Source organism: Sinohyriopsis cumingii, chromosome 19 (genome assembly GCF_028554795.1).
Source record: "Sinohyriopsis cumingii isolate HCF-2022 chromosome 19, ASM2855479v2, whole genome shotgun sequence".
Classification (NCBI taxonomy): Eukaryota; Metazoa; Mollusca; class Bivalvia; order Unionida; family Unionidae; genus Sinohyriopsis; species Sinohyriopsis cumingii.
The window spans coordinates 24,979,109-24,992,661 of record NC_142979.1 but is presented as its reverse complement, the minus strand read 5'-3'; positions in this window follow the sequence as shown (position 1 = coordinate 24,992,661).

Here is a 13,553-nt window from a genome sequence, read left to right as displayed (position 1 = left end):
AATGCGCACCCAATCTCCTACGGTCAACATTCCACTTTTCTTGGGGACAGCCCTCGTCGGGGACGTACCAAACAGACGCTCAAACACCAGCACTTCGTTGTCGGGAGTCACGTCTTGCGGGGCACGTCCGATGCTTCGATGGTAAGATTGGTTGTACGCTTGCACCAGGTGCGGTAAGATGTCGATGTACTTCAGAGTGTGGTGATGCGTAAAATATTTCCACATGCGCTCTTTCAAAGTGCGTTGAAAACGTTCCACGATGCTGGCTTTGGTTTCGGGATTCTCGGTGGTAAAAAAATGAATGTCACGTTTCTTTAATTCTTTTTGGAAAGCTTGGTTCAGAAATTAGGTACCTTTGTCCGTTTGCCATCGAAGAGGGTGACGACCGCTTTGTTTCAACACCCGTTGCAGGGCTCGCACTAACTCGCTGCTCGATTTGGAAGTCAAGGGCACGACCCAGGCAAATTTGGAAAAGACGTCGATGACACAAAACAAATATTTGTAGCCACGATTGTAGCTGGCCAAATGAGAGACATCGGCTAAATCGGCTTGCAATTGATGATCGATGCCTTCCACTCGGGTGCGACTTCTGGCAAACTTGCGTCGAATGAGTTTGTGTAAAGTGTAGGTAGCTTGTTCTTGTAACCATCGTTGCACTTGAGGTAAACGGAGACTTTTCAGTCGAGTTTTAGCAGCACGATACAATTTTTGAACTCCTGCGTAACCTGCAGGATGGGAGGGATCGTAGTAAATGCTGGCTAAGACTTTTTCCATTTTGTTGGTTTGTTAATAAGTCACCCACTCTTCGGTGATGCTACTTTGGGTGGGTCGAAAGTGTGGTTTGGAAACGGATTTACGTGTCCGATGGGCTACGGGAGTAGAAGTCGAAGGTAGTGGTGGAGGTGGAGGTGGCAATGGAATGGCTCTGGTTTTCTTTTCTTTTTTCACTTCTGGTTTCCCTTCTTTCTTTTTCACTTCTGTCGAAGGAGGAGTGGACATCATCTTTTTAACCCAAGCTTTCATTTCTTCTCGTTGGGGTGTGGGGGACGGGGTCAACAAGGATACTGCAATCTTACTCGAAATGGGAGCTGCTGACGGTGTTTGAAACACTTCTCGCATCTCTTCTTCCTCAGGCCTTCGTGGGGTAGCATCTCTGGTGACCCCAGGGGATGGTAGTAGTGGTGGTGGTGGTAATGATGATGGTGCTGGACTTTTCATCAAGGTCTTAAAATCTTTCAGAGTGGGTAAAGCTGTTTCGTCTAAAGCTTTCTGGTGAAAGAGTTGCAGTCGTTGCAAGAGTTGACCGTACTTTTGCGATTTTTCTGTTTCGGACAAATCTTGGCGATCCATCAAGGACTGCAATTCGTGTTGCAACTGGGATATCTCGCTCAAATTGGGATTGGGAGGTAAATGCGGGGTGCGTTGTTCTTGCCACCGATGGTATTCCATCCATCGTTTGTAAGGCACTAAAGCTAGTTTTCGTCCTTCCATGGGGTTGTCAGCGGTCGATTCTGAGATCTTGGGACTTCCGAGGGCCTTTTTATCTTGCTCCCACCAGTCCTCCCAACATGGTTCCCAAGACTCCTTTCAGTATGGGGCCTAACAAGAGAGGTAAAATGCCTCCACGTTGCACTAACATCTTCTTTTTTTGACGAATGGGAATTTTCTTTTGAACCATTTTCCGAAGAACGTGACGATGTTTGCCTAAGCATTGTTTCTGGTGTTTGGACAAAGGGATCGTGCCTTTCAAAACGTTCAAACAACATTCGCACACGGTATCGATGATCTCTTTGCAGGCTGTTTGAATGAGTTTTTTTCGTAGGGGTGGAGAAGCTTTGGACAGGACAGATAACATGTCCCCATGTTTGATTAAACGTGGTGGTAGTCCTTTCCTTTTCTTTCCTTGGGGTTTTCTGGAGGGTGACATCTTTGAGTCTTCAGGAGCACCAAAAAAAACACCGATACCCCCGACTTGGTCACACGCCGTTTTTATACCGGAACGCGTCGCCACTGATTGTCTTTACGGCGTATCAACTTCATGACAGGCATGACACGTCGTGCAGGGGTACGTAACGGACTAAATCGAGCCAGTTCTTGCTTGGACAAATCCAGTAAACTTTGTAACATGCCCGATCTTTCATGGACTTTGATTTTGGGAGAAGGTACTTTGTGAGCAGCAGCCACTGCCGATAAATTGGAGGGTCCTGCCACTGGGGAAGTTCTTTTGGGGGTCATCAACGGAGAAGTTCTTGGTGTGATCAACGTCTCCAAGTACTCTTCAGTTCTGGGTGTCATCAACGGAGAAGTGGATGTACGTGAGGATGCCGGAGACGCAGTCACTGCCGTGGCAGGTTGTGGTTTGCGAGTGTAAGGTTGCGTCCTGGCCGAAGTGCCTCTCTTGCGACTAGTTTTCTTCTGTGGACTTTTCTTTTTCTGGGGACTTTTTTCTGTTTCTTTTTCTGGGGGCTTCTTTTCTTTTTCCGGGGTGGTGTCTGGTAAGAGGAGGGTCCCGCCACTGGAGAAGTTCTTGCAGACACGGGTCTTTTTGGGGACCTGGTCTTTTTCTTTTTCTTCTTGGGGCTTCGTTGGACTTTTGTCTTGGGGAGAACTTTGGGGGCATTAGGATCCCATCTTAAGAGAGAGTGAATGATGACCCCTCCTAGAGTACCGCTCCCTCCAGGTTTCAAAATGATTTGTTTTTTGGTTTGAGTGTCGATGCGGGGATCGGCCAGTTGGACCAAAGCGACTTTGTTTCGATCGAAAAAGCGTTTGGTTTGATGAGGAATCTGAATGATTCCTTGGAGTAATTGACGTGCCGTCACCGTGAACCATCGTAAGACTTCTTTGAGACTAGCTTCTAAGACACGAGCTCGTGTTTGTGGATTTTTTTCTCGACTGATGCCATACAAGGCACGAATCAATTTGACGGGAAGATGCGACTGAAGGGACGTCATGTTCACACTGTGTGAGACAGACGAAAAAGGGTCTGAGGTTTTTATAGATTTTTTTATGGGGAGTAAAATGAAGTCGAGGACGGAGACGTGTACAGGACAGGCCCTCCGTCTTGGCACCATTGGTGAAACAAGTGGGTACGAAATCGCAAATCCTCGGGGGTCGTAGGTTTCCAATCGACGAGTAAATAAGCGTGTGGCGTTTGAGTGGCATCGTCGTACGCCTGAGTCAGCCAAGGCGTTCCTAACTGTTTGGCTAAGACTTGCACTTGCGATTTATCTCGAGGGCTTTTAAACAAGACCACGTAATGCGCATTGAGACTGATGGTGCGATGGGCTTTACTTTGTTGAAACAAATTTTGGGTGATGTAAACGACACTGGCATTACGGTGATGCCCTTTGCGCGTGAACCACAGTTTAATTTCTTCTTCGTCTTCTCCTAACATGTCGTCGAAAATGACCAAATGGGTTTGACAGGAGTCAGAGACGATGCCGTCGTCTTCTTTAGGAATGCCTTCCACAAACACGATGGAATCGCCTTGACTTTCTCGCAAGAGGCTGTACGCCGATTGCCACTCTTTGTAACACCACACGATCCGCTGAGGTGGCCGATCGATCAAATGATGTTTATGTTCGATCAAACGCTTGACGAATTCGGTTTTGCCTGAACCGCTAGGTCCGGCAATGAGCATGTTAAAAGGATGGCGAAGATACAAAGCCTCCCAACTGGCACGATCTAAGTGTTCGTCGATGACTTTGACAGTAGAGGAAGAGGGAGCAGAGACAGCAGAGGTAGCCATTGTGTGAGAAATGTCACTTGTGACACGAAAACAAACAAGACGAGAGTTTATATACTTTTTCAGAACACGTTTATTGAATGTTTTTTGTTTTCAAACATGAATACGAAAGACAAAAATACATAAAAGCCAAAGGCTTAAGTATAAGGATAAAAGGCACATGATAACTATTAACGTGGAATAAACACAAGTGTCTGTACAACAACATGTTTTGGGTAATGTTCTAACCAGTTCTATAGTAGGGGGTAAGGTCACACAAGTGTCCTCCCGAAAGGGTCTTTCAGGCCTGTCCACGACAGTCCTGTCCTGGGTGACGGGTTCTTCTGGCACCGTCACTAACACGGGTTGAAAAGTAACTTTTTTCCTTGAACAACTCTCGTGCATACTGGGCCACTTCTTGGGTCCAAGCTTCAAAACCCCATTCTTTCCAGGCACGGACATCTGTCCAATGGGGATGTAAGTCACAAGCTACACACACATCGTCATACACGTCTTGGGTAGCTAAAAGTTGACGAATCTTTTTTTCCTGTTGAGGTCGAGAAGTATCCAGATGAAACCGCAAGGCTTTGAGCAAAAGGAGTTTTTCGTGACCATTTAAGGCCATTGAGGTGGTAAGTACTGATCGTAAAGAGTCCACAAAGAATCGGCTGGTAAACGAAATCCCAGAAAACAAGTCACTAAGACACACACCACTTGTCGTCCCCAATTGAATGGATAAAATTCTTGTAATAATCGATGGTAATGATCCACGGTTTGAATATGGTCATTGAGTACCTTCCACGGAATCTGTTGAATGATATGTGACATAATCCGTGGCATGGCAACTTGATTTTATAGTGTCTTTGTTTCGGAAGCAATAAAGGTAATTTCTAACCAAACACGTTCGTTCTCCAGTAGGAAATTTAAATGTTACATACTGTAACTGAAACGTCAGAGTTTGTCTAGATGTTTCGTCTTTTTCTAAGCAGATTCCATGTAACAAATGTTGGTAATCCTTTAACTCGTCTTCCTCAATACGTTGCAGTAAGTGAATCTCGAAGTAACCAAAATTACGAACGTCTGGTCCATCATCATTCACAAACTGAAAGTGTTCAACAAGGTCTGACCACTGAAAAAATTTCTGACGAATCAGTCCTCTTATACCATTCAGGTACCAGTGGTTAAAGATCTGGTGACGTAACGGATGCAATTGTTCTTTACGTTTCACTTGTATTTTCACCAGCTCTCGGTAAATCCTTTCTCTCAACTCCTCAGGCAAGCCCAAAATGTTCTCTTGTAAAGTATCCATAAGTATATACACTGTTTTTGGAATCGTTGGGTGGTGGCCAATAGCCTCGTTTAACTTTGTGCCTAATGTAATATCCACTCATAATCAGTCTTCTTGTACTTTGGAACAGAGCATAATTTAAAAACGGTTGAATCACTTTGCGTTTGCGTTTCACTTGTATTTTGATCAGTTTTCGGCAAATGCGTTCTCTCAACTCCACAGGCAAAGCACGAATGTTCTCTAGCAAAGTATCCATGAATAGGTCATACTAAATCCTCTTTGGTCTGACACAAGAAATGTACTCTTTGCACAAACATGGTTTTACTTCAGTGTCGAATTTAAATCGTTGAGTCACTAATCTACACATTACAATTCGTTCAAAAGTTTCCTCTTTCACTAAGTTGACATTGTGTTCAAGATGTTGGTAATTCGTTAACTCTTCCTCTGGAATTCGATGCAGTAAGTTTACAATGATGTAGTAGATAGAATCGTCAATACCGAACCATTCCTTTTTATAACCAGGAGGTCGTTGATCAATGTCTGTCCAATGGAAAACTTTCAATTGAATCAGTCCTTGTATAGCCTTCAGGCACCAGTGGTTCAAACACCGGTGACGTAACGGATGCAATTGTTCTTTACGTTTCACTTGTATTTTGACCAGCTCTCGGTAAATGCGTTCTCTCAACTCCACAGGCAAAGCACGAATGTTCTCTTGTAAAGTATCCATGAACAGATTATTATGGTAAGAAGTTACTTCAATGTCTCGGTCCCACTAAGGGTAAGTAATGACAATTCGGTGACCATCGTTCTACGTAGGCCGAATCTTGCGGTTCCCAGTGGTGAAGTGACACACCGCAACTGAAGCACTTGACTTTATCTCCTTCGCCCAAGTAGAAAAATCCGGCTCTGGCTAATTCTTCGGGGGTCGGGCCTCCCAGATACTTAGGCCATTTTCCTTTGAACGATTGAAGACGATTTTCAAAGTCGCAGTATTCCGACAAACGCACAGGAAACGAATATTCGTCTTTCACAGGTTCGTTTCGATGAGGGTTGGGTGACATGAACAGGAGTTTGCTCAGGGCTGGATGACATCCGTAAGGGGGTAGACGTGAAGGTGAACATTCCCCTTTAAAACGAAACTCAGTAAAATGTCCAAGAGGACGAGCGGCATCACTTTCGCATCCCACAGGTTTGACACGCACAGCATCACTTTCCATGATAGGGGTAGGGACACTAAAGTTCCCATGATGCTTTACGGCATCGCTCAGGTCACAAGGTACAGCATCGTACCCATCGCAAGGCTCACAATCGCATTCCACTTCCGAAGCCTCACACTTGAATTGTACCTTTCTAAACAACTTGTTCTGTGTTTCTCTGAAAGTATTCATCTTGTTCGCTCGGTCTTGGTAGTCACAATGAACTATCGATCTTGACCATAGCCCCCTTTTTATACTAGTCGCAATGCAGTCTCAAGCTTGTACATCTTTCCTTTTTTACGTTTTTTATATCTTGTTCTGGAAGGTGCCGTCTCTAAGGTACCGTCAACATTGTACCGTAGTGTGATGGGCGGAAAGGCCATAGAAAGGTAAGGGCAGTGCGGAGACCATCGAGTATGTTCCAGAATAGCTGAATCTTTATAGATACATAGATCCATTCGTAACTTCAGGCCACAAGCGAAACACTGTACCTCGTATCCCAATCCTGACTCAGGTCCCAAGTAGACAAATCCTGTTCTAGCTAAAACATGCGAAGAAGGTAATCCTTCCCTATTCGTAGGCCATTTCTGAAACGTGTCCAATCGACGGGCACAATCACAATAGTCAGGTAAGAAGACTGGAAAATGGTAGGGTTTGAACTTGGAGTTCTCATCGGGTTTCTCACTCGATTCTTGCTGTGGCGAAGTCATCTTTCTGGTGGGGTAACTATCCTCTTACAACCAATGTTTTATACCAACGTGTCCATATGGTAAGGTGAAATGATTGGGAAGTCGCACTCGCTTCTGGTACACGATTTGATAGACTTTTTCCAAGGGCCGACTGACGATGTGATGAGTGGGTAAACGTACAATCTTGTTCGGTTGATAGGTGGTCACTTTAAGGTTTCCATCCTCTCCCGATTGCAAGGCTTCTTTCAATACCCCAAAGTTGACCACTCGACTGGTACGATAATTCAGAGTCAGTCCTTTCATTTTGCACGTCGTGTGCACTTCTCCTTGTTTGTCCCGGTATTCGTAGCCGTAATTTTTGGGACCACCACTGACGAAACTTAGAATCTTGTCGTCGGGATGCTCGTCTGTCCAGGCTCCTAAACGGTCTCCTTCGATGTCAGGGTGATGTTGAATCGGGTGATGGATGTAAATGCAACTGTCCGTGTCAAAGTACAGGACGCGTTCTTCTAACAGTTCTAAAGCTTTGTACAATTTTAAGCGAGCATGGGCTGTCACGTAAGCCGCGATGATGACATTTCCAAAGGGGTCGTCTTGTCCAGATCTTCTTCGTAATTGACCAAGAAAAGGCATCCACGTAGTCTGCGAAAATGCCTTTCTGACTGGGATCACCCTTGTGGTATTGTTGTGTCTTGGGAAAGTGGCAAATTTCGTACACTTCTAACAGTTCGAATCCCATCTCCAGAGCTTTGAACAATTCTACGCTGACCCAGGTTCCCGTGAAGGCACGTTCTTCCTGGGTGTGCTGACAAGGTTGGTCTTGGTTGCACGTTTCGGCACAAGTACGGCACAAGGGAAACATCAGTTTGCCTTGACAATGGTGAGGTAAGACGGGATGGTATAGGTTCGTGGGAGCCAAAACTTTGCACTTGATCAAGCCTTCGTATTATCGAATGTTTTTCAGGTCGATGTGTTCCGTCAGCAATTGTGGGTGCCCTACAGGAAAGCGACAATATTTGCACACGTAGGGATACAGCGAACACACGTCCAAGTATTTGATTTCTTCTCCTTTCTCTTCGTCGGCTTGGTACAGCAAACAGGTGGCATTGGTCCTTCCTCCGTACAAACTATCCCTTGGGTTCAGCGGGTCCATGAACTGGTAACTTTCCACGAGGCGTTTAAACTCGGGATCGGTTTTCATACGGTGATCGTACTCGTGTTCCCACATTTCCACCACTTGGTATCCTTGCTGTTCCAACTTTAGGCGTCGCTGACAAGTGTCCTGGTACAAGTCTTCCATGGTTCGTTGCAAAAATTGATTTCTAGTGCCACGGTCAGGGTAACAGACGGGACATCCGTGAAATAAGCAACCGTTAAACTCGTACACGATCATGGGGTTTTCTAAGTCCCAGCCATCGACCGAATACGTTCCGATGGTCTTTTCGCCTCCTCCGTTGCGGGCATGCTGAATCCATTTGTCTTCCTTGTCGCACAAGTAATGTAACCAACGTAGGGCTTTGACCGAGTATTGACGCTTGACATAGTGGGTCGTTTGTGGGCTGATGACAGCCACGGTCTTTTCAGGCATGAATCGTTGTCGGTACACTAAGGAACACGCTTTGGCAATGGTGCAAGCTTCTTTCAAAGGATCGAACCCTCCGTGTTCCATGAACAGTTCTCGAAATTTTCCACAGCAACGTCGTAAAATGTCCACGTCGGAACGACAATACTTTAGCATTTCTTCTTGAAAGTCGAAAGGGTCGGAGGCATGAGCCTGTTACCAAGCGTAGAAAGCTTCTCGTTGTTCGGTACGCATGTTGTTGGGGTCGTAATAGTGAGCCTCAGGTAAATGGGGTAGAACGGCGTGTTGATTGGCTTCCGTATTGAAAAAGTGTGGAAAGTACCCTTTAGCCATTTCTGTCATTCCAAACGTTTTAGGCATTCGACTCAAAGGCATGGCCAAGTAACTCATCGAATCTTTAAACTGCACTTGTCCCACTTGCATGAAAATGATTTTGGCTCCGTTCAAAGTCACTTTAGGACGCTCGGTGCCTTGTTCCGTATAGTTGTCCATCGTATCCGGAAAAATTGTGAGCCATCACTGTGGCATGGCGATGACAATCTCCTTAACGTTCGATGTCCTCTTGGCTCCACGTCTTGTCGATGGGGTCTAAGACCCATCGAGCGAAATCGGCTAGCGTATTCGGTCCCCGAAAGATTTTTTCACGTCCTCCAGGAATCTTGCTGCAGTGAGGGCAATGACTGAAGATAGGTTCTTGAATACACTTCTCGCACGCTCGATGAGCCACGCAGAAATTAGGAATGTGAATGCCAGTCTCTTGCATGCATTCGAAATCGAAAAAGATGAAATTGCCTTTCTTCTTGTGACTGTCCTCTTTCTCTGGTGGGAGTTGGTATTTTTGCACGTAACATTCGTGTTCCAAGTCCACGATGTGGTGACAAATGTGACATTTTTTCTTTCCTGAACATACGTGTGCCTTGGCATTATTGGTACGTAGGCCTTGTCCACACGCGGGGCACAATCTCAGCAGTTGACAAGCGCATTTCTTCTCTGAACCTTGCGTCTTCAAATGTTGTTGGTAACAGGTAGGGCTGACAAACGTGCGCAGACAAGTTGAACAAGGCACTGGTTCTTCGCTCAGACAGGGTGGAGAGGCCAAACATCCTGAGCATTTCCATCCACAATGTTTGTGTTGCTCTCGATTGTTATAACCATAATCACATTTCTCACAATAATAAACATATCCCAGGAATCCAGTGATACTGGTAATGGTATCGAAATGTTCATCGTGATGATAAAGGTGAATGTATTTTCCGTCCTTAAATTCTTGGCCTCGAAACAACAGAGGCCCGCGCATTTCTTGAGGGTGCACTTTCAAGGTGTATCGTGGAGCTAGGACATCTTGCAATTTTTGCATCTCAGGAATGCCACAGGGTGTGTCTTTGGACAGTCCGGCTTGTTGCAACAGGAGTTCTGCTTCGTTTCGTTGTTTGGCTCGGTCGGAACGTTGAATAGTGTTCCAGGTTCTTTTCCATTCTACCGTGTCGTTCTTGTTGACATAGGTTCGTCCCACCACGATGGCACGGGCTAAACACATCTGGTCATGAGGGTTGTGAATTCGGACGAGACTCGTTTTGGTGTTGCGAAGGTCGTCCACCAATAACATCTTTTTGCGTCCAGTTCCTTGAGGAGGAGAGACGTGGGTCATGTCCAGTGTGGCTTTACCATCGGTGATGTCAAACTGATCATTAGATTGTTGTACGTGTTGAATCTTGTCCATGACTTTGGAAGCAGTCAATTCTGCAGGGGTGCTAAACTCGATCCAAACAGGGGATTTCAAACCGTCGTGTTGTATGGAAAGTCTCAAGCGATCGTCTTCTTTGGGTTGACATTGTCGCTTGAGTGCGGTGAGCAAAGAATCCCACACCCCAGTGATGAACACTTCTGCTTTCTCTAACGGCACTTCAGCCTTGAAATCTTTAAACTTCACCGTGTATTTGTAAGCCGTGGTTCTAAATTTTCTAGAGGAGCGCTTTTCCGTCTCTCGAATGGAATAGTATTTTTCAGGGTTGACTAAGGGTGGTGAACTTGGTTTAGAGGGTTCGAATTCTGGTTCACTCATGTCCTCTTCAAAATCACTGGCATGAATTTGTGCCAAGATTTCAGCCCTGGTACGAGGCGATAGATCACGTTTCTGCCTCTTACTTTCTTCTTCTTTCTTCTCAAATGAATAGGATCGTTTCATCTTGAGTGAAAAACGTCAAATGACTCAAGTTTAAACACCATAGACTAATTTATAGTCATGGCAGACCAGCGTATATAAAAGGGTGTGTGTCTTGTCTTTTCACTATTCATTTCACTCTCAAGCCAAGCACAACGATGGAAGAGACTAACCAAATCGAACGTTTCGTCAGAGCTTTGCGAGGGGTCATTAGAAAATTCTCTTCAGACCAGCCCACGGACTACTCTCCTTCCTTTCGAGATAAAAGTCAAGATACTTGCTATATCTGTCAGAAGAAAGGGCATTGGTCTTCAGAGTGTCCAGACCGTCAAAAAAGAAAAAAAAACAGGGGCTAGAAAAGACAAAAGTCAAGATACCTGTTATTATTGTAAAGAAAAAGGACATTGGTCTCCAGATTGCCCAAAAAAGAAACAAGAGGAGTCAGAAGAAAAGAGGGATTCTTCAGAAGAAGAGAGGGATTCTTCAGAGGAAGAGAGGGATTCTTCAGAGGAAGAAAGCAGACAGGTGAAGAAAAAGAAACAGGAGAAGAAAAGAAGAAGGGAAGAAAGTGAGGAGGAAGAGGAGGAAAAGACTGTGACGGTGAAGAAATTGAAAAAACAGAGAGACTAAACAGTGAGACAGAAGAAGTCTATGAACTTTTTAAAGTGCTATGTTGTGAATTGTGAATTGGATTGTAACTATTGATAAAAGAATACATTAATTATATAAGGTAAGTGTCTTTGAGTTTTGATTTTAAATAAGAAGCTACACTCACGCACTCATATACGCGTACTATAGGGGTAAAATGGGTTTTTGTTGTTGATTTTTTAGTTATTGGCAATTGAAAGTTTATCTCTTTTCGAGAGACGTGGGTGGCCCTGAAAAGGGCCTTTGGTTTTTGGTGTAGGGGTGAGTTTAAGCAATCAACTTTAACTGCCTTAAGCCTTTGCCGTGGCCAAGGCCTACTTCTGGACTGCGTACTGTTGATGATGATTGGGTTGAAATCACTAAGGGTGGTACGGTAGGCTTAGTCACAGGGTTGACGTGTTTAGCTCGGGAAGGTCGTATTCTCTTCGGTCGTAATAAAGAAGTCTGATACATTTGTTTCAGACTTCTTAACTCCGCTAAAATGTCCAACAGTACCGTGACCGTTTGATTTTCACCCTCTTGTTTCTTTGCTGCTACTTCTTCTTGCTGTTGTTGCTGTTGTTTTTTTCTTACCTCTTCTTCTTGCTGCTGTTGCTGTAGGAGAAAAGCTTGTTCCGCTTCCTTTTGTCGTTGTATAAATTTCTCCAATTCTTCTTTCTGTCTCTGTCTAAAATTCTCCACTTGCGGTAATGAAGAAGGTAACGAAGGTTCCGGAACAAATTCTTGCGAGGAGAGAAAATCCACAAAATCCCAATTCACCTCTTCTGAAAGTAAGTCCGGGTTCCCTTGGGCAGTCTCTCCTGTTGGTGCACCCCAATGGATCGTTTTCTGAATTTCCGTCATGTTGAATCACTGTCGCATAGATTGACTGCACACAAGCGCTAGCGAATCTATATAGACCAACTGACGTCACAGACTGCTCTCTTCGGATTGGATGCGGACTGACTGAATTTTGTAACACGTGTTCGGATTGGTGAATGAACTCAATCCGTTTCAATCCTACCTCTACCTATAAATAAGCGCAGTTCAGTGCATTGATTCACCTGTTCTCGTCGCTTCAAGATGTGGACCGATGTGCAGTCTTCTACGCTTGTGTCTTCCATGATGTTTAGGACGGACATGCTCATGTATGTCCGATCCAAGTGGACCGTTGTCCACAGGACAAACACCAGTCTGTGGATACGTAGGATCTACGTTGAAAGACAAGGATGCCTGAAAAGAGTGCTGATTTACGGGCCAACAGTGAGACGCAGCCTAAGGACAAGAAGAAGACCAATGCGGTGCCCTTTATGTTAATGAATACATTAACATAAACCCAAAGGCCCTTTTCAGGGCCAGCCATATTTCTCGAAAAGAGATAGCCTTTCAATTGCCTACCCCTTTTTTTAAAAAAATTGTTTTAAAAAAAAAAAAAAATCCCTAAACAAGCCTTAACTCTATTCCCCATGTTAAATTCCCCTTGTACGTAGAGTGACCCACGATTTTTCGCCATGTTAAATTTCCATTGTACGTAGAGTGACCCAGGGTGGTTTTTAATGCTAATTCCCATTGTACGTAGGGTGACCCCTTTCACTACTGACGGAGCATTTTATTGTGGTGGATCTGTCATTGTAGAACAATCACTGGATATTTTGATGCTTGATGATGTATTTTGAGACAGGGCGCTTTCACACGCTAATGCGACGAATCCATGCAGCCGTTGATTTGGTATTGGAACACCAGGGTGGTCCCAACGGTAAATCTCTGTTTGACCCTTGCCAAGATTATATTTTATATCTATACGAGGGTTGCTTAACACCACTCTGAAGCAGATATTTGTCAACAAGTGGATCAAAATCACCATCGATGTTAGCATCCCATATCAGCTCAAAGCTATTATAACATTGTCGTCTCTAGTGGTACTATCATGCTGGTGATCATTTGTCAGTATTGTCTTTCCACCCAACCGCGACCATATATCATTAAGATGAATAAAAAAAAACCAGACTAATGCACGTTTAAGATTTAGGTCTATCAAAATCATGCATGAAAAGCGAGAAATTAAGTCGATCATTAGTTATGCGGTTATCTTTTTTCCCCTATTTCCTTCGCTGAATAATATTCCGTGGATCGTTTCTCGTGAAATTACTGCACCTATTGGCGAGTACACGTTTGCATCAACGTATTGTTTCGTTGCAGCCTGGGAAATATCCATCCAAATTTTGATAAATTTCGACGCCAAGCTGGTGTCTCCGATTCCCTGGATCTCGATGATTTTGGCAA